Source organism: Castor canadensis, chromosome 10 (assembly GCF_047511655.1).
Source record: "Castor canadensis chromosome 10, mCasCan1.hap1v2, whole genome shotgun sequence".
NCBI lineage: Eukaryota > Metazoa > Chordata > Mammalia > Rodentia > Castoridae > Castor > Castor canadensis.
In genome coordinates, this window is record NC_133395.1 from 135068356 (window position 1) to 135095610 (window position 27255).

Genomic DNA, 27255 nt, shown 5'->3' on the forward strand with positions numbered 1-27255 from the left:
TGGGTGTCTTGGGTCAAATGAGCATAAGAAGCTGCTCTCTGAGACATGTAGCCTTATCTGTCTTTTTCATTTTCACAGTTTCTCTAGGGACATGGATACAAGAATTATTTCACCTTAACTCTGCTGTAAGATAAAGACTAGCACACACACACACACAAAACAAAGACTAGCACACTTATGAAATAGCAATTGATATTTCATCTTTTCAGGGAATAACAGGGCTTGATGGAACTGGGACAAACCACAGAGTGGGTGCTTGGTAAAAAGTGTTCAGTTGTTACTAAACTTTAGTTTACTGGTACAGATGTAAAAGCAATACTGTAAGAGCTACCTATTTTTTTTTCCCTAAGAGAAGATAGAAACCTGAATTTATATGTAAACAATCCAACTTTTGAGTTGTCACTAATTCAAATTTTTCAAAAAGTACATAGGTTTTTGAGAGAAAACAGGTGGTAGTCCATTTCTGACTCACAGATCACCAATTTGAGAAGTTGGGGTAGGTAGGGAGGAATTTTGAATGGTGTGGAAGTACAGAGGAGAACAACTGTGAGAACACAATATTTTTTAATCACCCACAGAGCGCAAGGAAAACAGATTAATTCATGTGGTTTCTATATCAGACAGTGGGAACTTGTCAAATCAGAACTACTTTAGGGTAGTTAAAAAGATTATTATAATGATATGTTGGTAATTTGAATTAATTACACACTGATCTACTACAGATTATAGTAAGTGAAAGAGAAAATGAAAATAAATACTGAGTTGGAACAGATTTGTAGTATGAGCAGAGAATGATAACTCTAGAGGAAGTGGTAGTAAGGAATTTGTTCTTTCATGCTTTCCTTAAAAACATGAAGATAAATGGGTAAAAATAAGCCAGGAGCTGGTGGCTCACACCTGTAATTCTAGCTACTCAGGAGGCAGAGATCAGGAGGATTGCGGTTCAAGGCCAGCCCAGGCAAGTAGTTTATGAGCACCTATCTCAAAAAAAGTCATCACAAAATAGGGCTGGTGGAGTGGCTTGAGGTATAGGTCAAACCCCAGTTTGCAAAAAAAGTATGGGCAAAAATAGTTACTGTTCTTTTACGGAGAAATGATTTCAGATTCAGAGGCACCATCAAAAAGTCTTCAAAAGAATCACCTTCTTGTCTAGAAATAGTTTTAATTATCATAACCCATACTGTGATGCCATACTCCTTCTGAAGTGCTTTGTATAGTTTTGTTTGCAACCTTGGGATAGATAACAATTTCATTGTGCCTTAATTTCCTTATTTGGAAAAGGGTGGTAAACTTCATAGCTTCTGAACATTCTTTTGCCTCTAGTATTTTATGACATTGTATTACTGGAAGTGATGGTTGTCCTATTTAGGTGATGATGGTTGTACTAGAAAAAGATCATGATTTATCCTAATTATTTTCTTTTTTTTCTCTTGAATGTTAGCCAACTGACTCTATGAGATTCTTATGTCAATGGCTTTGTGTTCATTTAAGATCAGTTTTCTCTCTTTTTCATATGTTTTATGAAATTCTATGTTTCGAGCCAAGATTATAGGATCGTGCATTGTTGAAGTACAGAATCGACAAATATTCAACCCAAGAGGTGCCACCCAACAGAGAAAAGTCTCTGAGTCTGTGAGGCTATTTTTGAGAGTCCATCATTTGTAAGTTTGCTGCCTTCCAAAAGAAAGATTAAAATGGGGGCCAAAAATTCATGGCAAGTAGTGAAGTGTTTGATTGGAGCTAAATCTAGAAAAATGAGACAAAATTACAAAATTTTATCCCAAAGTTGACAAAGTTGGCAACTGTGCATAAAATGTTAGAATGTGCACAGCATGAATCAAGCAGTGATTGATTTGGGGCAAGCATAATTTTCTTCTAACTAATTTGAATGGTAGAGGATACAATATCCTTTTATTTCGGTTGTGACTATCACAGTGTGATAATCAAGAAGCGTACTTCTGCAAAAGTGTCTGAAGTCTTCATCAGTTTTCCCAAGAGCCTCTCCTCATCTTTGGTATTTAAATCTTTCTTGTAGGAGGCATTTATCTTATAATCATTTCCATCTATTTTTCTCTTAATTGTTAGCCATCTGACTACAAGATTCTTGCATCAAGAGCTTTGTGTTCAATTACAGCATTTTCCCTTTTTCATAGGCCTGATCAAATCCTATGGTTGGGAAAGAGAACGACCAGAAAATGAACTCATGTAATTAGAATGAAAATCAAATTTTCAGGTATGGACCAGTTTTCAGACCAAGCTGCTGTGTGTTTTCTATTTGTAAGAATCAAGACCAGAATATTGACATCACACCTGTTTAATTGCATGTGGCCAATTACTTTTCATTATAGAAAGAACTTCTAAAGTAAAATGCAAAGTACAAATAGAAAGATGAAGTAAGCTAAAAGGTAAAAATCGTAGGAAAATTTGCAATAAAAGAGCCTAAAGAGGTAAATTGAAATCCATGGATCAAACTCACTCATATGAGGTTCATTTTAAAGCTGAAACAATTAAAAACGGTCACTTGGTAATAACAGGGAAGAAGTATACTCAAGCTCTCCTCTGAGACTCTCTGAATTATAAGTTAAACTAGAAGTTACTTTATAGTCTAATTATTTGCTTAAAACAAGCAGGAGATTGCAAACAAAGGGCATATCACCTATCAAGAATTGCCAACAATGATGTGGAAAGTTTATCAGACAGGGACTTGGCCTTCAGACAGGATGAACTGGACAATTCTTTGTTGTGTCCTCCGTTGTACTGTAGTATATTGAGTGACATCCCTGAGCTATTCCACTAGTTTCCAGTAAGCAGAACCCCAGGCTCCCAGGCTGCAGAAAAATTGTGACAACCAATCTATGTCAAGCCACTGCTGAGTGTCCCCAGGAGTACAAACCTGGCCTCATAGAGGGAATCAGATTGTTACTTGAGAGCAGTTCTCACCCATTTTCAGTGACTTTTATTAGAACTCCTTAATTGTATTTTAGTGGAGGAATTCTCAAATTTTGGTCATTCTATTACCATGTTTAATTATTTGCTCATAACTGAGAACTAATTTTAAGAATTTTTTTCAAGGTACTAGGGAACCAACCCAATATTTCACCCATGCTAGGCAAGGGCTCTACCACTGAGCTGTATCTCCAGCCCCAACTTTTAAGAATTGGGATACTTTATAAGCCACGATACTACTTTTTTTTTTACTTAATATTCTTTAAAACTATTTCCTTTTTTAATGGGGATAAATTTATTTAAGAAGAAAACCTTTGTACTACTCTCATTCATGGATGGAAGCTAGGTCTGAACTGAAAGGTAATTAAAATATAAGCATACTGCTGGTGAAAACAGTTTTAAATACTAGCTGAAAGGTACAGAAATCTCAGCATAGCCTGAGGACTGCTCTCTGTAAAACTAGAAAGACTAAGAGCATAAGAAGTGTTAAAGACATGCTAATGCCAGCTTAAGAGGTCGTCCTGTGTTATACAAAAGATAGAGGTAAGAAAAGGTAGTGGAGCAGTACTAAATCTGTACTCACCATGCACAGACTTTTTCCTTGTTATTATTCACTAACAATACAACACAACAACTATTTACATGTGTACTATAAATAATAGACAGGTAACAACCTGTCAAGGAAGAAAGTCAAAATGGAGTGCCATTGGTTTGGGGCACCTAAAATAGAGTTGAGACATCTCTGTTACATTAGGTCTCAGACATAACTACAGCTCAGTGGAGCTGACCTTTAGACTGGGCCAAACTGTGTATCTGTAACATTGCTTGTTGACTTCTGCTGACCTTCTGTGCCAGACTCCTTCCCCTCAATCATCCTGGGACTGAGACTGCACGCAATCCTTTCTTACAAAACATTTTAACTTTTGACAGCACCAATCATAATTCCTGACTAACAAGTTATGGAATCACTCCCCTACCCCACCCCCACAGAGAAGCACAATACAGCCACCAATTCTAAAACTTAGGGCATTTTCAAGACTGTTGAATCTTTATTTTCCTGTTTTGCAATCTTAATTAGCCCCCCAATAAATGTAAGTTTCTTTGTTCTCTACTCAGACGATTTTATTCTGGGTCTGACCAAGCCACGTAGGAGAATATACATGGTGATATGCAAATACGATGTCACTGACTTGTGCGTCTGTGGATTTAGCTATACTGCGTGGACGTATTCCAGGAACCAAGCCCTGGTACCAGTCACCCTTAAGTGCTGGTGGATACAGAGGGAAGACTATACTATTTAATTTCATATCTAATATTTAATTTGTCTTTCACAATCTCCTATTTTGCATAAAAATGATTTTGGAAGTGGGTGTAGAGACAGAGTCTTGCTAACTATCCCAGGCTGGCTTTGAAAAATTCACAATGCAGTAGAGGATGAACTTGAACTTGCCTCTGCCTCCTGAGTGCAGTGCTACCCCACGAAAAGATGTTTATGTTTTTTTTTTTTTTTTAATTCCAGGGCATGACTTACCTAAAGTTTCTCAGCTAGAAATCCTATCTACTCAACTTACTTTGACAATAGGTGGTTCTTTTAATTCAAATGTGCACCTTTCAAACTGAAAGCTGCAGGTCTGGGGCTGGAAGAGGTTTTTATTTGTATAACCAATCATTTCATTCAGTACTGATTTATTCTTAGGTTGAGACAGGTTCTAACTCTTAAAATCTCAAAGCTCCTTGAAAGCCAAATAAACATGTTTTAGAAAAGAGAAACAAACACCCTCTAGGTGCACAAACTTCATTAAACCTACTCTGTGATTTCAATAAGGTACCGTAATTTCTCCTACCACTGGACCTGTGGCTAGTACATATTTTCACAGTTATTTTGAAACTATGGCAAATGAAGATGTTTAAAATTCCAACATGCTGCAAAGGCTATGCAAGGCTTAAAATTCATAACCTAGCCTGAAGTTTTTATTTTCTTTAGGATTGCCTGGTTTGTGCCTTTCCTTACCAATTTGTTTTATTTTACCAAGATACTCCAAGTAACTCAGAGGCAATTTTGCATTCAAGCTTAGTTTTTCTATTCTCCAAACCCAGAGAAAAGGCAACCTGATACCCAAATCCTATCTAAAACAAATTGCAAAAGAATGGGAAGAAAATTATTGCCTCTAGAAGTAAGAGAGAGGTTTTGTGACAAGAAAGAGATGTACTAGAAAACTCACCTTGACTTTATAAGCCTCTCTAAGGGCTCATTGAACTCAGTCTGTGTTTTGAGGCAAATTTTCACTCTTCTAATTTCTTTTTGCTTTCAATATCTAGTAAAATTGGCCCTTGTATCCCTGGGTTCTGTATCCATTAATCTGACCACCTATGGATGGAAAAAAATGTGTTTGTACTTAACATTCATAGAACTTTCTTTTTCCTTATTATCATTTCCTTAGTATTACAGCATAATAACTATTTCCATGGAATTCACATTGTATTATGTATAAGTAATCTAGAGATGATTTAAAATATACAGGGGTTATGCATAGTTTAACATGCAAATACTATTCAATTTTATATGGAGGACTTGAGCCCCCATGATACCATAGATCTTTGGTATCCACAGGGAAACTTAGAACCAATCCCACATAGGTACCAGGAGACAATTGTAATTAGCTATGCCAAACAAAAAGGGAAACTATTCTCCTTCACTTAAATACTATTGCTATCATTCCTTTTACTTTTGCAAGGATAAATTTGCTACCTTCTGGACATTACATTCCCAGTATACCCACACTGAGTATGGGTCTCTTCACTGGTCTCATATTGTAGCCTGGGACAATGTGTAGTAGTCAGAGTTCTAGGAAATGTTCCGGCTCAGAATCCAAGGCTCTGCAAACCAAGCCACACTAAGTCATTGATGTCATATGCTAAGGTCTTCTCTAGGCCTTGCTCTTTTTCCTATGGGTCTTCAGTAAACTAAAAAGTGGAAGGTTATCTTAGTTGCCTCTCTATACCCATTTAGTGCCTTCTATCCCCTCCAACAAGGCTCCTCTGCTTCCTTTCTAACAGGATTATTACAATAGATAGAGAATGTGACAGATACTGCTATGAGTTTATGAAACTGTTCCCCATCCCCACACACACCTTGTGCATCAGTTGATATTTCTCAATCTCCTTTCAGTTGGGGAGGGGCCAAGCATGTGACTGAGTTCTGGCCAATGGAATGTGTACAGAAGGGATGTCCTAATGTCTAGGCCTTTCACTAGCATATAAGGTTTGGCTATTTTATGTCTTTACTTTTATTTTTTACAACACTGGAAACTGAATTCAGGGCCTCACTCTTGGAAGGCTAGTACTTGATCACTTGAGTCACATCCCCATCCATGATTGTCTATTTCTGATTGGCAGAAGACTACTAGAAAAAAGGGAGTTTCTAAGTTTACTGCAATAATGTAAAGATTTTTTAAAAGGCTATGAGTAGGAATTCTCCAAAAGATACAGCCCATGAACTTACATTAATATATAGTTACTATTGTATATATTTTGCATAAACTGTGGTGCTCTGAATAATGGCCCCACCACCAAGGCTGTCCTCATTCTAATACTCATAACCTGTGAGTATATTGCTTTACATGGCAAAAGGGACTTTGCAAAGGTGATGAAATTAACAATCCTGAAGCTGTTCTGCATATCTAGATGAGATCAATGTAATCACAGAGTCCTTCTATGAGGGAAGCAGAAGAATATTTGACTACAGAAGAGGAATATCAGGGCAATACCATTTAAGATTTGATCATTCATTTACTGCTAGCTTTAAAGATGGAAGAAGGAGTCATTCTGGAAAGAAGGAAAAGCATGGAAATGAATTTACCCTTAGAGCTTCCAGAGGGAGGTACAGCCCTACAGACACCTTGCTATTAGACCAACAGAACTAATTTCTGATCTCCATAACTATAAGATAATAAACTTACATTGCTTTAAGCTACTAAATTGATAATAATTTTTATAGTAGCAGAAAGAAAGTAATACATAGGATTTCTTATTTTTTCCCCTTGTCCTCTCTTCAATTCTTCTTTATCTAGCTGTCTAAGCCACTGTAGGTAAATGAGGTTATCTTGTGAATAACAGCAATACATAATATATACTGAGTGCTACCTATTCTCAGGCTATCATAACTACTTTTTTCCAGGGATTATATCATTTATTCTTTTAAACAAGCACATGATGGCTCAAGTGGTAAAGTGTTTGCTTAGCATGCACAAGACCCTGGTTTTAATCCCTAGTACTGAAAAAAAAAAGCAAACAAGCAAACAAACAAACAAATAAGATAAACAAAAGACCCAAAACAGAAAAACAATTCCATAAGGTAGTCTTTGTTATATATTTCCTGTCTCTGTATAATAAAGATAATTCTTACAGAGGTTATGTAACTTGTCTAAGGCCATTGAGCTTATGATTGATTGGCACAGTGGTTCAACACCATAGGAATGATGTAAGTATAAACAATATACCTATGTGGGAACCTCCGTGTGGGGTATTTTGTATGGTAAACTATGCTCCAAAAACTCAGGTAAAACCTGATTTAGAAAACTTTAAGCATAAACAAAACAAAAGTAAAATACTGTTAGGGTGAACAAAAGGGCAGTCATGTTAGCACTGGACACCCTCCCCCCACCCCTGACCCTCCACCCCTCACTGAAAGGTCACTTACTGGAAACTCTCCACTCAGCCCTAAAGAAAAAATAAACATCCACCTTTAGCTATTTACTAGAAACTCCCCATCTGGCCTATAAGAAATGACCCACCCTTAAGCCATGATCTCTGGAGGGCCAGAGGGCCATTGAGAATTTTCCCACCCAATGACCTTTCTGGGACTTCTCCACTCACCTCCTATAAATACTTCAAGTCTGTAAGTGGTTGGGGGCTCCAGCTCTCTTACTGGGGTCCTCCTCTGCAGGATCACTTCTCCACAATAAACCCAATGCCAGTGTTGAGCTGCCTTCACATCTATCCATTTTGCGCCTCTTTCAGTCTAACAAATACCTGATATGTATTCACACTTTCTCCAGCAAAATGGGCACATTTTATATATGTGCAACTAGGACTTAAAAATAAGCCAAGAGATCAGTTCCGGTTGTGGCAGTTTTATCCAAAGAGCTTAGTATCTGCCAACAGAGATATACTATATAAAATAAGCACAGCAACAAAACAACCTAATATGAACTTTTCCTCATAGTATTATAGTAGGATATAATGGACTGAGATTTTATAGAGGACTTGCATTTTTGCATGTAACTTATTAGGTCATTTTAAATAACCTTATTTTATTTGAGGAATTAAAATTATTATTTGAAAATCATTTAGATCATCAAGATATATAAGGGACCACAGAAATTTTTATTTTTCTAAAACAGAGATGTCTTCTCACACAGGCCATAAGAAAGTGGAATACTATGAATTTTCAAGTGCTACATACTCAGCTTATTCCACACACGGACATCTAAACACTAAAAGGAAAAGTCCTAACTCACCACACATGTCTTTGGGAACTTAATTCCTCCAACTCTGAGCTTCTTCATCCAACATTTCGGCTGTGTCTGTCCAACACGGCTGTTGGAGAATGAGTCAAAGCAATGTACAAATGTACTTAAAGAACTGAAGTACTATTGTGATAAAAAAGGATTCTTGTTAAACTTTAATCATAATAGAAAACACAAAAATACTTAGCTATTCAAATCTGAATCCTTTAAGAGAGCAGTGTGAAGTCTTTAGGAAAAGGGAAATAGACATGAAAACTCGGTTTTAAAATACTTAGGTTTAAGAGGATGGAAACACTCTTTGCTCTGCTGAGAGCCTGGGAGAGAACAGCAATATAAAACTACTTCAGCTTTCCCCAGGCTTTTATTTGCATCTAGCTCATTGTTGTGTTGTGCTGGATTTCTTGGCCATTTCCAGCTTTTGAGATAAGGGAAAGCCTGGATGATTATATCTGCTTTAACACCCTGGCTATCTTCTCCCCAAATCAATGTGTATTAAAAGTATTTCATGTGCCCCTTCCAGCAACCCCTGGAAGTTAGAGGACACACTTCCTCTTAGATGCTCTAAGTTGATTTCCAGAATCTGCTCAGGAGAAGATAATGGTGGAACATATGGGTTCAGGAGGAAACTGTGAGCTTTTGAAATAGAGCTTTGAAATAGACCTCTCCCCTGACACTTAGAACAGAGCCTGGCTTGAAACAGGTTCCAAGTGAATGTATATCAAATGTCAAATGAAGACAGAATTCACAATCTGAGGTAGGTATAAAAAGTCAAACAAAGTGTAAGGTAATCATTGCAAGTAGGAGGAAGAGAAAGAAGAGGAGAAAGGAGAAATTACTAGAGAGACTACCCCACCCTTACAATAGTTATCACTCTCATATTATGAATTAGCAAGTAAAAATGTATCTAGGCAGTAATATCAAATGCTGAATGTAATTTAAAGGCCCATGAGATAATAAAGATGAAGATTTACTATAAATATAAATCTTTATTCCAAGTTTAATTGGATTAAGACAGATTGCCTGGTCTAAATCCTAGCTCCAACACTTATCAACTATGTGACTTAGTTATATTCCTTATCTTCTCCATTTCAATGTCCTCATTTGTAAAGTGGGGATAATAATAGTAATTCTATCCCCAAAATATTTGGATATTAAATGAGGTAATGTATAGAAAAGCTTAGAATGGTGTCTAGAATTCATTACTTACTGTAATAGGCTGATAATGTCTTCCCAAAATATATCCATATCTAAGCCCAATGTGATAGTTAATTTTGTGTGTCAGTTTGGCTGCCCAGATATTTGATCAAGCATTATTCTAGATGTTTCTGTGAAGGTTCTTTTTGAATAACATTAACATTTAAATAGGTGGGTTTTGAGTAAAGCAGATTACCCTCCATATTGTAGGTGGGCATCATTCAATCCATTGAAGGTCTTCATAGAACAAAGACTTGAGTTCCTCTAACCAAGAATTCTGTCAGCACATTGCCTTTGGACTTGAGTTGTAAGGTCTCTATCTGCTTGAACTCCACTGCAATGCTAATTCCTTAACCAATCTAAATCTCTCTCTCTTTCCCTCCATTCCTCTCTCTGTCATATAATCTTGGCTTTCTTTTCTTATAGAAGCCTAACAACCCAGAATCTGTGACTGTTACCTTTTTTTTTTTTTTTTGGTGGTTCTGGGGTTTGCACTCAGGGCCTCATGCTTGCTAGGCAGGGTCTCTAGCTTTTGAGCCATTCTGCCAACACTTTTTTGTGTTGTGTATTTTCATGAAAGGATCTCAAGAACTGTTTGCCCAAGCTGGCTTCAATCCTCAGTCCTCCTGATCTCTGCAGAGTAACTAGGATTACAGGTGTGAGCCACCGTTTCCTTGTTTGAAAGAAAGATCTCTGAAAATGTTATTAAGAATGTCAATAATCTAGATGTGGACAGTTACCTCAGATAATCTGGATGGGTGCCTTAAATCTAGTCACAAGTATCCTTATAAGACACAGGCAGAAGAGGAGAATGGAACAAGACAGAGAGACACAGAAGAAGAAAAGACACTGAAAGAGAAAGTAATGAGAAGAAGCTGAAAGAGGCAAGAAATGAATTCGTGCCTCTCCCCACCCACCGAGTCACTCTAGAGGGGATGTGGCCCTACTGACATGTTGATTTTGGACTTCTGGCACCCACAATTATGGGAGACTGTGATTCTATTATTGTCATTCACCAAGGCTGTATTAATATGTTAAAGTAGTCATAAGAAATGCATACAGTAACTATATAGATACTTTCTATTATTCAATATCTCCTTATTCACCTACCACAAACCTCAAGCAGTTGTCACAGCAGAACCTGAGAGAAAGCAGGTAGAATTTCTGAGTGTCATTGTCAGTACTTACCCACTACTATTTACATATATCACCCCACAAGGCCTCTCTTGACGTATCACTCTAAATGTTAACTTTTTATTACAGATACTGATGAAGAGAACCCTTCCTCCACAGACTCTATGTTGCTTAGGACCCCCAAATTACCTTGATTCCCCTTGGGGGTGGGTGGTGCAACTCAAATTTCAGCTACTAAACAAAGTTCTTTCCCCACCTTGTAGTGTTTTCTAGAAGCAATTAGTGGGGTTGTCCCCAGAAGGTGGGACAAGACTATCATGATTCTGGTAGGGAGAGTCATCAACCCTTTTGAGGGCTAAAGAAGAAACTACCCAGTTTCTTCTGGGTAGAAGAGTCCCAGGAGAACTGGAGTTGGGACCTGGGTCCAAAATTTAAAACACAACTTCAGTTTATCTTTATCTGGATTCTGGTACTGGCTCCAGCCATTACAGAGGTTGCTTCAACCTGGTATCATGTTGGTCTCTTGAGCAGTATATGGAATAGAAGTCCCAGTTGGACACAAACTTTCTGATAAAACCATCCAGGCCAGCTACCACAGTTGTTTCACCTCTGTTTACTAAACCCTCTGGTATGAAGTGACTTAACCTCTAGTCTTTTGTGCAGCTCTTTGTTACTTTTCTATGTGCCTTCACCTCCTAGACTATTATTCTTTTAATAAACTCACTGCTTTTACCTAAATTTCATCCTAAACAATCCACAAATTCATGAATTTGATGTAATATAATAGTTCTAGCCCTCATATAGCTAAGTATATATTTATATTATTAAAATTTGGCCAATGTATCATGGATTATATGTGCACTGGAGGACACATGTGTTGCATTGTGGATATGTACTTGGGGGATCACTGGGGTATACCAGGGCCTCCTGAACTGGAGCTGGGGGAAGGGACTGGAAATTCCTTTTCTACTTAATGCTAATTATATTAGCAGATGGTCAAGCTAAAACACCAATCTCCGTTCTTCTTCCCTGTGCTCTTCTTATTCCAAACTTCCAGAAAGGGAGTTCCTTTCTTACCTCCTGAACCACAGGAAGACCTCACAGCTTCCTTGACAGGCTATAAAGAGGCAAAAGGACAAGATGACTTTGAAATGGGAATGACTTCAACTAACAAAGGGGATCTGTAGATCCTCCAGGTTAGGGAGCGAAGGCATTAGAGCCTTGATGGTGCAGTCATGGTGGTGTAAGGCAAGCAGCACAGCAGAGTCAGATGGAACAAGAAATCTGAAAAGTGGGCAGAGAAGCAGCATTGGTGCCCTGTACTATTTTATATTTGTATCCGGGAATTGGGGATTTATGACTCAATCGGAGACATGCAGGTGGGCCTGCCTTGATTCAGTGGTGAAAATGCATTGCCTGGGGATTTCTGTCAGTTCTGAGCTGAGGATGGCAGAAGATTCTGGAAAGGAAACTCCCCCAACTGTGGATTCTCTAAGTAGGCACATCACTGTCTCCTGGTTCTTCAGGTAGTTCTTCACCTATAATCTAATCACATTTCAGTTTCTTTTTAGCTACTGTTGTTATTCCTGTCAAGTGGTAAAACTCTGGACCTTCCCTCCTGATTAGTTCAGTCTTGCACTGGTTCCATTTCTACTCTACTGCTTACCTCCTCTAAGTTGAGTCTCTTCACCAGAGTGATCCCACTCAAGAGTGAAAAGCATCTCTTGGAAAAAAAAGATAAGTCCTATAATATACCCCAGTATTTGGGAATATCAACTGCTCTTGAAAAACTCTTATATCTGTCCTTTTGCTTGCCCATTTGTGACTCAATGCATCTTACCTTTAGACACCACCCCTTAAGAAACAAACATGCAGAACTCCTTTCTCTGCACAAATTCTGTGGCTTCTCAAATCATCAGTCATGAAAATATTTTTTAAATGTTAACAACTTGGTCCATTTATAAACAGTATTTCAATATGAGAAAAGGTCTTTCTTCCTGGGCCTCCTCTATACCATAGTGGACTGTTCTATACCTGCAGTGCTCTCTCTGTGATGCCAGCACAAGGAATACAAGTGTATAGATTGAAATAATCAGGAGAAAATGTAAAAATTATTTGGAAATTGGCACTAAACTTTTTTCCAGTCTACTTTTTGCTTATTTAATAAAGCATCTAAAGCAAAGAATTAAAAAAGCATGATATGATAATGTCAGTTTACATTTAGTGGTTCAACAGTGACCATAAATCTAAATTTAATTTTATATTTAATAAAATGCTCCTCATTCCTTGCATTAGAGCCTAGGAAAGTGAATTGCTCCATGCTGATTGCTTTTCCTGCACATGAAGTTGAATACTGCATCTAATCATATGCTTTGGTGCTTTTCAAACAGTCCCAACTTCAAAACTGCCTTAAAATAGGTCCAGTTGATAAATCTTATTATCTTCTTTATAGGGTGTATGTTGATTCTGCTTTTTAGCATTATTCTTAATTATCTTTGCTGTCTTGCAAATTTATAACTTAGGCCTCCTAAAAAGCATCAGTGATTTTGATTTAGCCTGCTTCCATGTCCTGAAAATGTACGCTTTGGCTTCACAGAGACACCACATTTTGATTTTTATGCTTTTTCTTGGGTTTAATAGTTTTTTGAAGTGAAAACAACATGATATGCCCAGAACTTCTTTTGGTAAGTGTGAGAGATAAGCACTGCAAGAAAGGTAGCAGGTGTGTAGAGGATCAGAGAAGACAGACCCACGGATAGTGCAGTGCACTCCACCAAGTTTCTACTGAAGATTTTGAAATAACAGTAGAAAGAGAACACAGTGCAAATAGTGCAGTCACACCTCTTGCATCATCCATACTTGGGAGGATAAATACTGTCAGAGTGAACATAACCTACTCCTCAATTAATGAGCTGCTGAAGATGCAATCTCATATATGTAGCCTAAAAAGTGAATTTCTGCACTAGACAGAGTGTATTATGATGAAATATACATTTGCTATTTCTGTACGTCAAAGTGGTCCATGGTGGCAATTTTGAATGATTCAATCTAAAAACTCTGGCAGTCCATAAAATCCCAAAGTTAGAGTCATGTCCCTGGTTAGACAGATGGATTTACTACTTCTACTGCTCCTCCTTCTTCTTCTTCCTTCTTCTTCCTTCTCCATCTCCTTCTTCTTCTCCTTCTCATCCTCCTTCTGCTTCTCCTCCTCCTCCTTCTTCTGTACTGGAGTTTGAACTCAGGGCTTGTACTTGCTAGGCAGGTACTCTACTACTTGAGCTATGCATCCAGCCCTGGATCTACTTCTAGTATCGGTGGGCTTGGCCCAGAAGTAGGAAAAGATGTGGAGATCTATCCCACCTCTATGTTGGTGCCAATGTTTTAGAGCATATGAAAATTTGACAGTTCCTTTCACATCTTGCCCATCAATCTGTAGCCATTCCCCACTTAAGGAAGGCTTATCCAAAGCCTAGGTTGGCACACTTCTGCAATGCAATGATTTCCAAGGCTATAGGTCTAATTCTTTTTTTACATTCTTCCTCCTGTTTTAATACTCTCAGGCAGCCATAACAAATTATCATAGACTGGGTAACTTACAAAAGTAATTTTATTTTTTACAGTTCTGAATGCTGGAAAGCACTGGTAAAGTGTGTGTCTAATGAGGGCCCACTCACTGGTTCAAAGATGTTGTCTTCTTGCCAGACAGAGGAAGCACTCTCTCATGGGGCTCCTACAAGGACATGAACCCTGTTCAGGAGGGCTCCATTGTCATGACCTCATCTAATCCTATTTACCACCCCCAAAATTTCATCTTTTAATGCCATCATATTGCAGGCTCGGGCTTCAACGTATGACTTTTGGGGAAAACAAGCATTCAGTCTATATTATTCCTTATGAAAATTGGAACATATTTTTAAATTTACTTATTAGAAAAATCCTGTGGAATAGTTACAGGATTCAGAAGAAATAAAATATTCTTCATTTCTGGTTTCCCATGAGACAACTCAACTTCAGGTTCTTTCATGCACACATAGAAATACATATATCTTAAATATTTTTATTTATTTTTACCATACTATACTTGTAAGTCTACACCATGTTTTGTTATAGAAAACATATTTAGACATTTTCCTGTGTCACCACATAAGGATTCACCATAGTCATCACACCATCATTTAAAAAGTCAACTTTCCACAGGAATATAAAAACAAGTCATGTTAAGGAGAGGGCAGTAGTGGGAAGGGGAGGGTAAAGGAGGAGGGTAAAGGAGGGTGAATATGGTTAAGGTACTTTCTATACATGTATGGATACAGAACTTTGAAAACTGTTTAAGTTATTTTAAGAAGGGTATGGTAGGAGGGAAAATAATGGAAGGAATGAACCCGTGTATATAAGGAAATGTCACAACAAAACCCCCTGTATAACTATCATATACTAACAAAAAATGTTTTTAAAAAAGAGTATAAATTATAAAAAAAAGAAAAAACCCTCAACTTTCTAGATAAGGACATTTGGGTTTATTTCAATGTTTTATTCTTATAAAGTCTGACATAAACATTCTTGTACATATATCTTTGCAAGCTTATACATTATTAATTTTTAATGGCATTGCTAAAGAAGGAATTGCTAGATTAAAGCAAACACACATATTACATTTTTATATAGTCAGGTGACTTCTAAGTATACTCCCACCAAAAGCACGAATGAATTCATTTTTGGTTCCTTAACCAGACCTGGCCATCACTATGCCTTTTGCTCTTTATGCTGTTAGAGTCCTAATGTTATTGCTGTTTTACTTCCATTTCTTTAATTATTAGGATAGCAGAACTTTTCATATGTATACTGGCTAATTGAACTTCTTTTGTGTTTTTAATTGGTATTTGACAAGGCTCCTGCAATTATCAGTTATAATTATTATAATTGCCAATTATTACTCAGGTGAACGTGGTGTAAAACAAACTAGCTGACAAAAAAAGATGAGATGTCTTCTCACATCCATCTGGGAGGGACACTGGAGTTCCTCACAAAATTGAAAGAACCGTAGAAACCTGAGTTTCCTGTACTGGAAGAGGAAGCCAGTGCTGCCAGGACTCTATCTTGCATGTCGGCTAATCTTTGCTTGGATTCATGTGTCAGAGAGGCTCTCTGTACAGGCGTAGAAGATAGCTATTGACAACCCAGAGTCACCTCTTCCCAGGTTAGCATCCTCAGTGGTAAGAAAATGTCTCTTTTCCAATATCTGTTTATCAAAGTCATAGAATTACTCCACTTGGTTCTGCTTCAGACAATATTTGGACAATAGCTGTGACTACGGTTCTGACTGACAAAGCTCTGGTCAACTGCTTATTCATGTGTTAAGGAGGTGGGTTCTGTTACCACAAGAAGTTTATGGGGGATAAATGGATTGAATCATCTAAAAGAGCCAATTGTAGGTCCTGGCCCATTTGTCTATTCGTTTGAATTCCTGTGCCAATGCAGGCCAAACAGCACAATCCACAGTAGTTGTTCACCAAAAGGTGCTTGTGTATTTTATCCTTCTAACCTGGCTTTCAGTCTGAACCGACTCTTACATCTTTTGCCTGGAGTTCCATATGCATAGGTGTAAGGCCTCCTCCATTGAACTGGGGAGAGGGAGAAGCTAGATTCAAACAGTATTGGTTGAAGATATTTCATTCAAGTCCTTCACTTCCCACCTCAACCCTCTTGAGTTGCTATCTACCATTTCTTTTGCATCTTTTCCAGGGCTTAAAAATAACATCATTTCTTCCTGGAGCTCTCAAATGTACATGGAGTGCCTATGCATTGGGTCCCATTAAACTCCCTACCATGGAACCTGCATGCAGCCAGGGCTCCAGTGATCAGAATTCTTGTCATCCACTCCAAATGTAGCACAATCACCTTATGGCACAGTGATTTTAGTATCCTCAGCATTGCACAGCATGGAACACATTCTCAGTAAACACGTATTGACTAAAGAATGAGTTTGCAAAATAAGGGAGTTGGATCTTGAAGTTCTTTCTGATTTTCCTATTTTTTGGATATTAATAAATCACTAATGCTTTCACCCAGTTAAACTATACATATGAGATGGTCTTTAAGGAGCAGATATGTTCAAGTTTGGGTGGGCAAAGGAGATATTCTGGGTCAGCTCACTTTGATTGTGCCAGGCTGCCATCACCTCCAATGATAGTGTGATCTACAGAAATAAGCCTGTGATACAGAATCAGACATTTCTCTGCTTAAATTCAGATTCTACTAGATCTTAATAGATGTGTGAGCTTGTGCAATTTAATCTCTTTAGTATATATCAAATCAGAATAACAAATTAAAATGAAGAGTTAAAAAGAGGCTGGGAGCAGTAGCTCACACCTGTAATCCTAGCTACTTTATAGGCAGAATTCAGGAGGAAGTGGTACCAGGCTAAATGGGACAAAAAAATTCATGAGACCCCCCCCCATTTCAACCAGTTGTGGTGGCAAGTGCCTGTTATCCCACCTACCTGTAAAGCATACGTGGTCAGTCTGGAAGGTCATGGTCCAGACTGCCAGAGCATAAAGCAAGACCCTATCTTAAAAATAACCAAAGCAAAAAGGGTTGGTAGCATGGCTCAAGCGGCAGAGTGCCTGCCTAGCAAGTGCAAGGTCCTGAGTTCAACCCCCAGGACCACCAAAACAAACAAAAAAGTTAAAAGGGCAAAAAATCAGAATAACAATGATTGACACTCAAGAATGTTATACATAGGAGCCAGTGAGCAATGGATGTAAAGCATTGGGTACATTATCTAGCATATAGTAGCCAGTCAATAATCCATTGGATGAATGAAGTGAGTATACTCCCACCTTACAGTCAGTGCTCAATGGACATTCTGACCCAGACTAGCTCTCAAAATATACACACAATCAGACTCATAATTAATGAACTGAGACCAGATTGCACCCACCTTCTATTGAAAGCTATTTAAAGCCACCAGTCATTCCCCCTGTTCTCTGTAATGAGGTAATGTAGAAATGCATTTGCTCTTGTCTAGTGTGAGACTATATACAGTAAAATTCACACACCTCATACTTTAGCACTTTATTGTACTGACTCTTAATTGGACTGCCTTGCTGTATCATTGCTATTGTATTTTCCCATGATTTATTTGGAGGAAGATCAGTCAGGTCTTTGTTTCTATCTGGGTCTGTGGCACGGTACTCAGTGGACATGGCATACACATGGGGCTCCAATACAGTGAGGGTGCAGGGAACAGAAGAGTTAGCATCAGGGAAAGAGTGTGGAGTGCAAGGAAGTGTTGCCCATGGAACACAAAGTAAATGCATGTATCCCTTATAAAACCCAACTTGGTGTTATTTGGGTTGTAAAGCATGCAGCAAAGACTTTGGAATTAATAACAAAAGACAGGAGTGTAAAATAGGTACAGTGTGGGAGGGGAAGGGTGAATGGAGGAGATGAAGGGAAGGAAATATGGTTGGTGGGTTTCATATATGAAATAGAACAATGAAACCTCTTGCAGTTGCTTTAAGTGGGGTGGCAGGGGGTAAAAGGGGAGGGGTTCTAACCAATGTACAATGTAAGGTATTTGGAATTGTCAAAACGAACCCCCCTGTACAACAAATATATCCTAATAAAAATGAAAAAAAAAGTCAGATAAGCATGAGTTAGTCAAAACCCAGATTTTGTCAACAGCTAGTCAACAAAGTATCTTGGATGACTTTGGTTGTTACGTATTTTTATTTTCAAAATTTTTCTACAAACAGTATCTTTGGGGGTCACTGTTGCTGCATTTTGTTTGTTCTTGTGCTTGTTTTTGAACAGGATCTTGCTAAGTAACCCAGGCTAGGCGCAAAAACTATGGACTTCTGCCTTTGCCTCCAGAGTGCTGGGATTACAGGTATGTGCCATCACACTCAGATTCTTCCTTAAATATGATTGTTATCTTAAAAATGGTAAAATGTGGCACAGAGGAAATCAATTTAATAACTTTCTACTGAACTTTGTCTTAGGTGGGTTAAGCAAACACTTGAAATAAAAGTATAAAATGAGGTTTTGTACTGATATTTGGCATTAAATAAGGAATACTTAACCAGGAGTCAAAACACATGCCTCACCTGCTGCTGTATGTCCTGTAGCAAATCACTGGACCTCTCTGGGTTTTTAATTCTTCCCTTTGTGATCATTAGACCAGATCATTAGTGTTCAAATTATGCAGATATTGAGGAAACACCAACAGGATTCAGGCCCCCACTGCACTAAATAGCCCCAAGTACACACATCCAAAGCCACAGCAGTCCCCCACCTGTTTGTTTAAAAGGATATCACACAGGGATTTTGCAGAACAGAGACTGTGAAATGTAATGACTACAAGAATGTGCTTTAGAATCAAATGAACACTGTATCTATTTCACCACTCCAGCTGTGTACATTTATATAGGCCTATTTCCATACTGGCAAACTTATTGTTATTATTAATGATATATTAATGATGGTGATTATTTGTGTTATTTACTGTAGTCATAGGGATGCCCTGGGGACAACAGAAGGAATTCAGAGAGCTTGCAACAATGCCTGGCACAACATCTGCTTAATATTATTACATTTGTGCAAAGGACTTGGACACCTAAAAGTAACTTGATAATCAATGGGATAAATCTTTCAAATGCCTAATTTTAACATTCTTTTTTCTAAAAAGTGACTTTTGTGAGACAACAGCAGCCATAGGTGGAGTTTTCTCTGATTGCCATCCCAGATTCACCAGTACTTTGTGGTGAATTGTATTCATGTGTACCTCTGTGTCTACCTGTCTATCCATTAATTGTCAAGCTTACTGAAATAAAATTTATACACAGCAAGGTTCACCCTTTGTGCTGAACTCTTCCCCATACAACCACGTGACTGCCATCCCAATCAAGATACAGTTCCATCACTCCAAATGGTTCCTCCTTGCCCCTTTGCATTCAGTCTCCTCATGTTCCCCAGCCCCGGCAGCTACTGATATGTTCTCTGTCCCCATAATCATGCAAATGGAGTGATACAGCACAGATACTTTGCACTGGCTTCTTCACTTCCTTTCTCTTCAGAGTCATCCATGTTCCATACCAGTAGTTCAGTCCTTCTTAGCTGAGTAGTATTCCAGTAGTTATTGGGTTGTGAAAAAAAGTTGCAAAAATGTATGTTCAAATATTTAGGAATGGGGTGCGGGCTTGGAGTGTACCTCAGTGGTACAGCATGTACTTAGCATGTGTAGGTCTCAATCACCAGCACCAAAACAAACAAACCAAAAAACCCACAGTGGGGTGCGTGGCTCAATTGGTGGAGCACCTGCCTAGCAAAAGGCTCTGAATTCAAACTCTAGTTTTTGCTTTAAAGAACATCAATAATAAAAGGAATAGGACTATGTCTCTCTATATAAACCTCACAACAGACCCACAAATAACAAATACCTAGGTGGTATGGTGGATGTGTTTTTAACTTTGTTAGACCCTGCTGCATTTGTTTACTGAAGTAGCTGTACCCCTTCACAATGATTTCAGAAAATGAGAGTTCCTGTAAGCCTGTGTGCTAGTTTTCTGTGGTTTTATAAAAATGATCACAATCGGAGTGGCTTAAATTTATTATCTTTAGCTCTGGAGGTCAGAAAGCCAAAATGGGTCTCATCTGTCCAACATGAAGGTGTCAGCAGGTACATTCTTCCTTGGGGCTCCTGGGAAGAATCTGTTTCCTTGCCTTTCCAGTTCTTTAGTGTCTACATTTCCTGGCCCATGGCCCTCTCTGCCTTCAAAGCCAGTGGTGAACAGTTGAATCTTTTTTATACAGCATCACTTTGACATTGATTCTTCTACCTCCCTCTTCCTAATTTAAATAATTCTTCTGGTCTACACTGGCTGCTTATGTAATCCAGGATACTCTCCATTTTTTAAAGTCCAATAACTAGCAAATTTATTCCCTTTGTCAATGTCATTTTCCTCTTGCTATGTAATATGACATATTTATGATGTGGATATCTCTGAGGGACATGAACATAAAAGATTCAATCAAAAAATTAAGTCATTCTAATGGTTGTGTGATGATAGTACTTCATTATGGTTTTAATTTGCATTTTCCTAATGACAAGATGTTCAGCACCTTTATGTACATTTGCTTGTCATCTTGTAAGTTCTTTGGTGTTTGAAGTGTTTGTTCCAATCTATCACCCATTTTAAAAATTGGGTTTTTTTCCTTACAGAATTTGAGAGGTCTTTTTATATTCTTTATGACAGTTCTTTATTAGATACGCATTTTGTAAAGAAATTCTCCAAAACTATGACTTTTGTTTTCATTTTCTTTTCTTTCTCTCTCTGTCTCTCTTTTTTTTTTCACTACTAGGGTTTGAACTCAGGACCTTGCACTTTCTCTGCCACTTGAGCCATGTATCCAGCCCTTTGTGCCTTAGTTATTTCTCAAATAGCATCTCATATTCATACCCAGGCCAGCCTGGACCTCAGTCCTCCTGTTTATGCTTCCTGCATAACTGGATGTCAGGTGCATATCATCATACCTAGCTTTTTTTATTGGTTGAGATGAGAGGCTTGTGAACTCTCCCCACAATCCCATTCCCCTGCTGGCCTCTAACCATGATCCTCCCTATCTCAGCTTCCCAAGTAGCTAGGATTACAGGCGTGACCCACCACACCCAGCTTGTTTTCATATTTTTCTTTCTTTCTTTTCTTTTTTTTTTTTGGTGGGACTGGGGTTTGAACTCAGGGCTTTGTGATTGCAAAGCAGGAGATTTTCTGCTTGAGCCACACCTCCAGTCCATTGTTTTCATTTTCTTAACAGTGTCCTTGAAGAGAATACTTCAGTTTTGATAGAGTGCTTTATCACTTTTTTTTTTATGATTTTTTTGTGTCCTAACAAATCCTTGCCTAACCCAAAGTCACATTTTTTTTGTTTTCTCCAAGCAATTTCAAAGTTAAAGATTTTATATTTGGCCCTTCATCCATTTTGCATTCCATTTTTATAGACACACAGATGTCTAATTATCTCAGCATTTTGATGAAAACAATTTATTTAACTTTTGCCTTTAAATATTTCCTATATTTATGAAAATTCTTGAAAGAAAACTTTTTAGCTATTTTGGGTCTTCATTAGCTCAGAACTTTCACCCAGTTTTGATTTTTCATTACCTATGTGCTAATGATGGCATGCTCTTGATAAAAGTGAAACATTTATTCATTACAGACCAGGTTAGATACATACCAAGATGGTCAATACACATCCTCAGACTTATGATGAAGAATTGATTTCTCACTGCCCAAATAATTTGATTGTGTATTTAGCTAGTGATGGAAACTCATTAGCAGAATTCTATTTCATGCTTGTTTGCACCTGAAAACAATTTCTTCCTATTTAAAGGATTGTTTCATTTGGTCTTCCTGATGTAATTTTGCTCAGTAATGCTGTATTGATGACCATCACTCAACCACACCTGGGTAATGTGATGGGCTTTCAGCCTTCCCTTCCCACTTGGCCTGGTGACCACTTCGTTCTGGTACCTTCCCTGACACAAAAGACTTGGACTTCCATATCATTTGTGAGAACAGGTTCTGAGTAGCTTTGGGAGACTTATCCCAAAATGTAATCTTACATTTGGATATAATATGCTTTTGATGCTTACTGTTCACAAACATCCAGTAAACATCTGTTCTACCTGGCATGGTAGAAAACCTCAGATACTTACTCATTTGGAAATCACTAGAAACAGCCTTTTCCACAGAGAACCAACAATGATTTCTTCCAATTGAAGTGTCATTGGTTTATCCAAAACATAGATTTTTCTTCTGTTTTGACTAAGTCCCTGAATGAGATTGAAGTTGTATTTTAATAGGGGTGGGTGTAAATTCTAATTTAGCCAGTGGAGAGGAAATCAGCTGATCTTTCCTTCCTGGGTTATTTGTAGGTTTCAGTTCTGAGCACAATAGAAGAGAAATAGAGGTGAATACTCATTTCCCAACAAAGGGACTTAAAATTATTTTACAGACTGAGCAGTTGAAATCAGCAGTGATATTTGACCCAGCAAAAGAGAAGCCTCATAGAACTAAGACGACAGAGGCCTATCTAAAACAGAGGCTGCATCCCTGACGACAAATGAGAATCCCGTGGGGCAGAACATGATGAAGGAGTACAGTCAAAGAGGGCTGGTTGTGAGGATGCGCTGACCCCCAGCTCTCTTCCATCCCGAGAGTCTATGCGGTCATGAGAAAAGCACTGGTCCCACGGTGCTAACACTGCTCAGCACTCTCTCAGTCTTGGGGACCACCTGCAAATTGATAGGCCTGGCTTCACAGCCACACACAGTGCCCCACACTGAGATATGCCCAGAATTCAGTTTAATTCTCTGCCTTCACCATCTTGAAATTCTTAATCATTTTTGTATAAGAGGGCTTGGTTTTCATTCTATTTTGGCCTTTGAAATTGATGAAGCTGGCCCCATGCACATATTTCTATTATGATCCAACACCATGTCACAGCTTGTGGGTGGGAACTGAACCGTGCCACTAAGCTAGGGGGTGGTACCAGTGCAAGTGCTAAATGAACAGGGGCCCTGGTGCAGGTGATAGGGGCAGACTAGTATAACGCTTCAGTCTTCCGTGTTCCATAGACTCCATCTTCCATCAGGTCCCCAAAGGTTCTGATAACACTTTGGATTTAATCATCCAATTCTTTGTTCAGTCCAAACTTGAGTGAAGTGGCAGAGTTCAGCACTTGCTTTCAGTTGTGAATTTCTAATGGAAAATCTTCAGTGTTTCTAGTTAAGAATGACATTGAACCTCAGTCTTCTCTGGCTAAGATGGAATAGCAGAGGAGTAACGTCTTTCTGAAGGTCAATGAAGAAAGGAAAGGCACAGACTGGGGATGTAGGTCAGTACCAGAGTACTTGCCTAGCATGCACAAGACTCTGTTCAATCCCTATCACCACAAAGCAAAAAAGAAAGAGAAAAGGCATGGACACTTACAATTTTTATTCTTTGAGTGTCAAATGTGCAAAAGCAGAATAATTTCCTAGGAGTTCCCCCTGGAATTGGATGATTTCAAGCCTGGCCTGAGGATTAGCCACAGGAGCAATTAGCACTATGAATCACGGTCCAGGGTGAAATCCCCTTGGTGAGGGAGTGACATTTCTCTTTCCAGAACACTTGGTAGCACAAACAAAATTGCCTGCTGCCTCTGAGGCTGCCTCCTCCCTGGGAATGATATATTGATGCCTGATGATATCTGTTTGTGTGACAGTCCCAGGGCTTAAACACAAAATCTAAATATACCTAGCAATTCATTATGGAAAAATGAAATTACATAAGACCTAATCATCTTGGTCAAAAAAGCATTACTGAAATATTGTACTTGCATGACTTCAGAGAGCCCCTTCTTTTAGAGGACAATCTTATTTTTTTTTTCAGAGTTCCTGTTTACCATTCAAAAGATGTCAGATAGACCTGTGGGCTGAGGCATGTGGTTTTGCTTTTAATAACTTTTTTCTCTTTAACAAAAAAATTATCTTTATAGTCCCTGTAGAGTTACTGACCAGGAGGTAAGTTTTGCTTTATAGCCTCAAGAAATGTTCTAAGAAATATTCTGACACCATATAAGTCACACTATTTTCAGTCAAATGGAAGAGCAGCTCCAGAAGACTGTTAAAATGAAAGCTGTTTTTGTATTGACACATTTTTTTTGGCAGTGCTGGGGATTGAGCCCAGGGTCTGTGCATGCTAGGCAAGTGCTCTATCACTTGAGCCTCACTCCAGTCCCTCATGCTGACACAGTTGAGGAGGAAACTTAAAGGGTGCAGCATTAACTTCATGTAGAATTCTCCCAGCATTTTCCAAAAGGTATGATTGGTTGGATGCCTGCCTCTTTAAGGCTGTGTCCTTAGGGTTGTGACATTGGTGAGTTGCAGTTCACCTCATGCAAAGCTTCCCAGGTTGGATCCCCACAGGAATCATTAATGTTGAGGCTGAGGTGGCGACTGCCAAATTCATTATGCCTGGCAACTGCTTCCCTTGGAGAATTCTTATCTACACGACACAGGCAAATTTAGGTAGGCTGTATTTTCCCTCCAAGATCCTTTTCTGTCTCTGCTTCTCTTGTTTTCTTGTGGTGTGCAATGAAATGAGATCAAGGGATATGCAGGGGTCAGAATCCTACCTGCTTTGACCTATGAAATTGACACATGCTAGGATAACCAGGCAAGCAATCGCTCTTAATTTTTTCAAATGCTACAAGGATATAGATCCAGTCTTGTATGATGTATAAATTCTCATTAAAATCTCTGTGAATTTTACACTTAGGAATAATCTTTGTACAGCTTTTAATCATCAGAGCAGTGTAGCATCCTGCATTTCCCTTTTTGCATTGGCTGTCAGGAAGTCCAGAAATTGCTATGTGCTCTGTCATAGTAAGTTTCTTTTATCTCAGTTTTTGGTAAAATTTTGTTTTTAATACTCCTCATCTATCTTTATTATATTGATTTACTCTTTTCTTGGTTGTGATCACTGTAATTACTGTATTAGATCTGTATCTTTTAGCATAAGAAACTAAAAATAAGCACATACTTGTTCTACTTGCAGAATATTTAACCTGATTTATCTTTTCTGTTTTGTTTTCTTGAGACAGGTTGTCATTCTGTAGCCCGGGATGCCATTAAACTTGTGATCCACCTGCATCCGCCTCCTCAATGCTGGGATTACAAACATGCATCTGGTTTGTTTCTGGTACTCTTTAGAGCAATGGTTTTCATATTGGGGATATTCTTTTTAAGGATATGCTTGATAGCACTTCTTTCCTTGTGTGAGCAGTGCTAGGTTTGTGTGATTCAAAAAAGATTCTTAATGGCGCTTCTATGTTCTTTACTCCCCTTCACCCAGACTCAGAGTTACTGGGGAAGAACAATATTTTTAAACTTTAGTGTGTATGATACAGTTTGATCTAGTAGGTAAAGAGAAGAGGCCAGAAATGTGCAATTAACATTTTTCTTAAAGGAATTGTCACAGGAAGGATTTGAAATGCTGTTGATGGGGCCTTTGAACACAGTGACTAACCAAGCTTGCAAAAAAAAAAAAAAAAATCCAACAAAAAAAAGTGTGTGGAGGTGGAGATTGACCTGATTCTACAAGTCAGTGTCAACTGCTGATTTCAAAAGCTCCCTTGCAATGGAATTTTCCCTGCCTCTGGGGAATTGGAAGGCAGGTGACCTTGAGTCTAGTCCCAGTTCTGCCTAACATCTTGGTGACCATGAGGGATCCTCTTAACAACTGTCAGTCTGGATCTCCTTGTCTGTGAAAATAATCGTACAATCAAAATGACGCTTTCCACCCAGGAAAGGCAATGAATTGTCACTACCATCCAGGAAGATGGCACATTTAGAGACAGGGGTAATTTTAGAGTCACCAGATAAGCAATGGACTGAAAGGATGATGGGAAAAGCCTTTTCTATAAAAAGCCAACACACTTGGCTTCCTGCTAGGGAAGCCCACGCCCATTTTTGTTCCCCAGCTTTATGAATGTGAAAAGGGATTCACCAGTTGTGTGAATGGCCATTTCATCAGCAGGCATTGAAGCCAAATGTGATTGTTAAATATGCACAATAAATAAAACAAATCTGTAACTTGATTCAGCAAGGATGCTGGACTGAATTAAGTCCCTGGGAAGCACCAGGCAGTCCAAAGAAGGTTGATGCCAAAGACAGCAAGCTCTGTCTCTTCCTCCTACATCCACTGTATCAAGGGGCGCAATTCCCCCCACACTGAAGATTCAAATCACTTTCTAGCAATGACCACTTGAAATTAATGAGTTCATAATCCCATGTCTCTCTTGAAAACAGAATGTCCAAAACTAATTACCTTTGATATTTTAAAAAAATCATCTTTTTTTCATGAACATAGACACCTTTTTCCACTGCTGTAGCTCATAATACAGTGCTACATTTTAAACACAGGAGATATAATTAAATTAGAATTCTTGGAGGAAGGCAAGAGGCTGATAATAATTGCTTTTCAAAGACTGCTGTAATTGGTGCTCCAAGGATTTTATTTCAAAGCATCAAAGTCAATTTAGAAGACTCATTTTATCTGGACCTGAGCTGCTGATGAAGACACTATGTCTTCATGTGTCTAGGTTTTCTTAAATTTAACTAAACTGTTTTTTAATGAGTGTGTTAATCATTGTAGTACCATGATATCATTTTATGGTCACTAGAAGATAAAATTCAAATTCCCCTTCTGCTTATTAGTTAAAGTTGTCACCAAAAAATGTACACAATCCTTGCTCATTAAATCACCCATATATTAAGCCCTTGGAATTCCATGACCAGTAAAACTATCTCTATCAGTTGGTACCTTGTGGAGAGCAGATTATGAAAAGCCTGTGAGAACTTGACACAAGCACAGCTGTGTCAAATAATTGGCAGGCTGAGTTTGGCATG

At 38.4% G+C, this 27255-nt stretch overlaps 1 long non-coding RNA gene across 1 annotated transcript in view; it reads left to right on the plus strand.

The window, feature by feature from the left end:
- Window positions 1–25577, plus strand: part of LOC141411535 (uncharacterized) — a 63884-nt gene extending 38307 nt beyond the window's left edge. The window contains exons 5-6 of the long non-coding RNA XR_012436359.1: window positions 18618–18693; window positions 25449–25577. This is a non-coding gene — a long non-coding RNA (uncharacterized lncRNA). The remainder of the gene's footprint in view (window positions 1–18617; window positions 18694–25448) is intronic.
- The last annotated feature ends 1678 nt before the right edge of the window (window positions 25578–27255 follow it).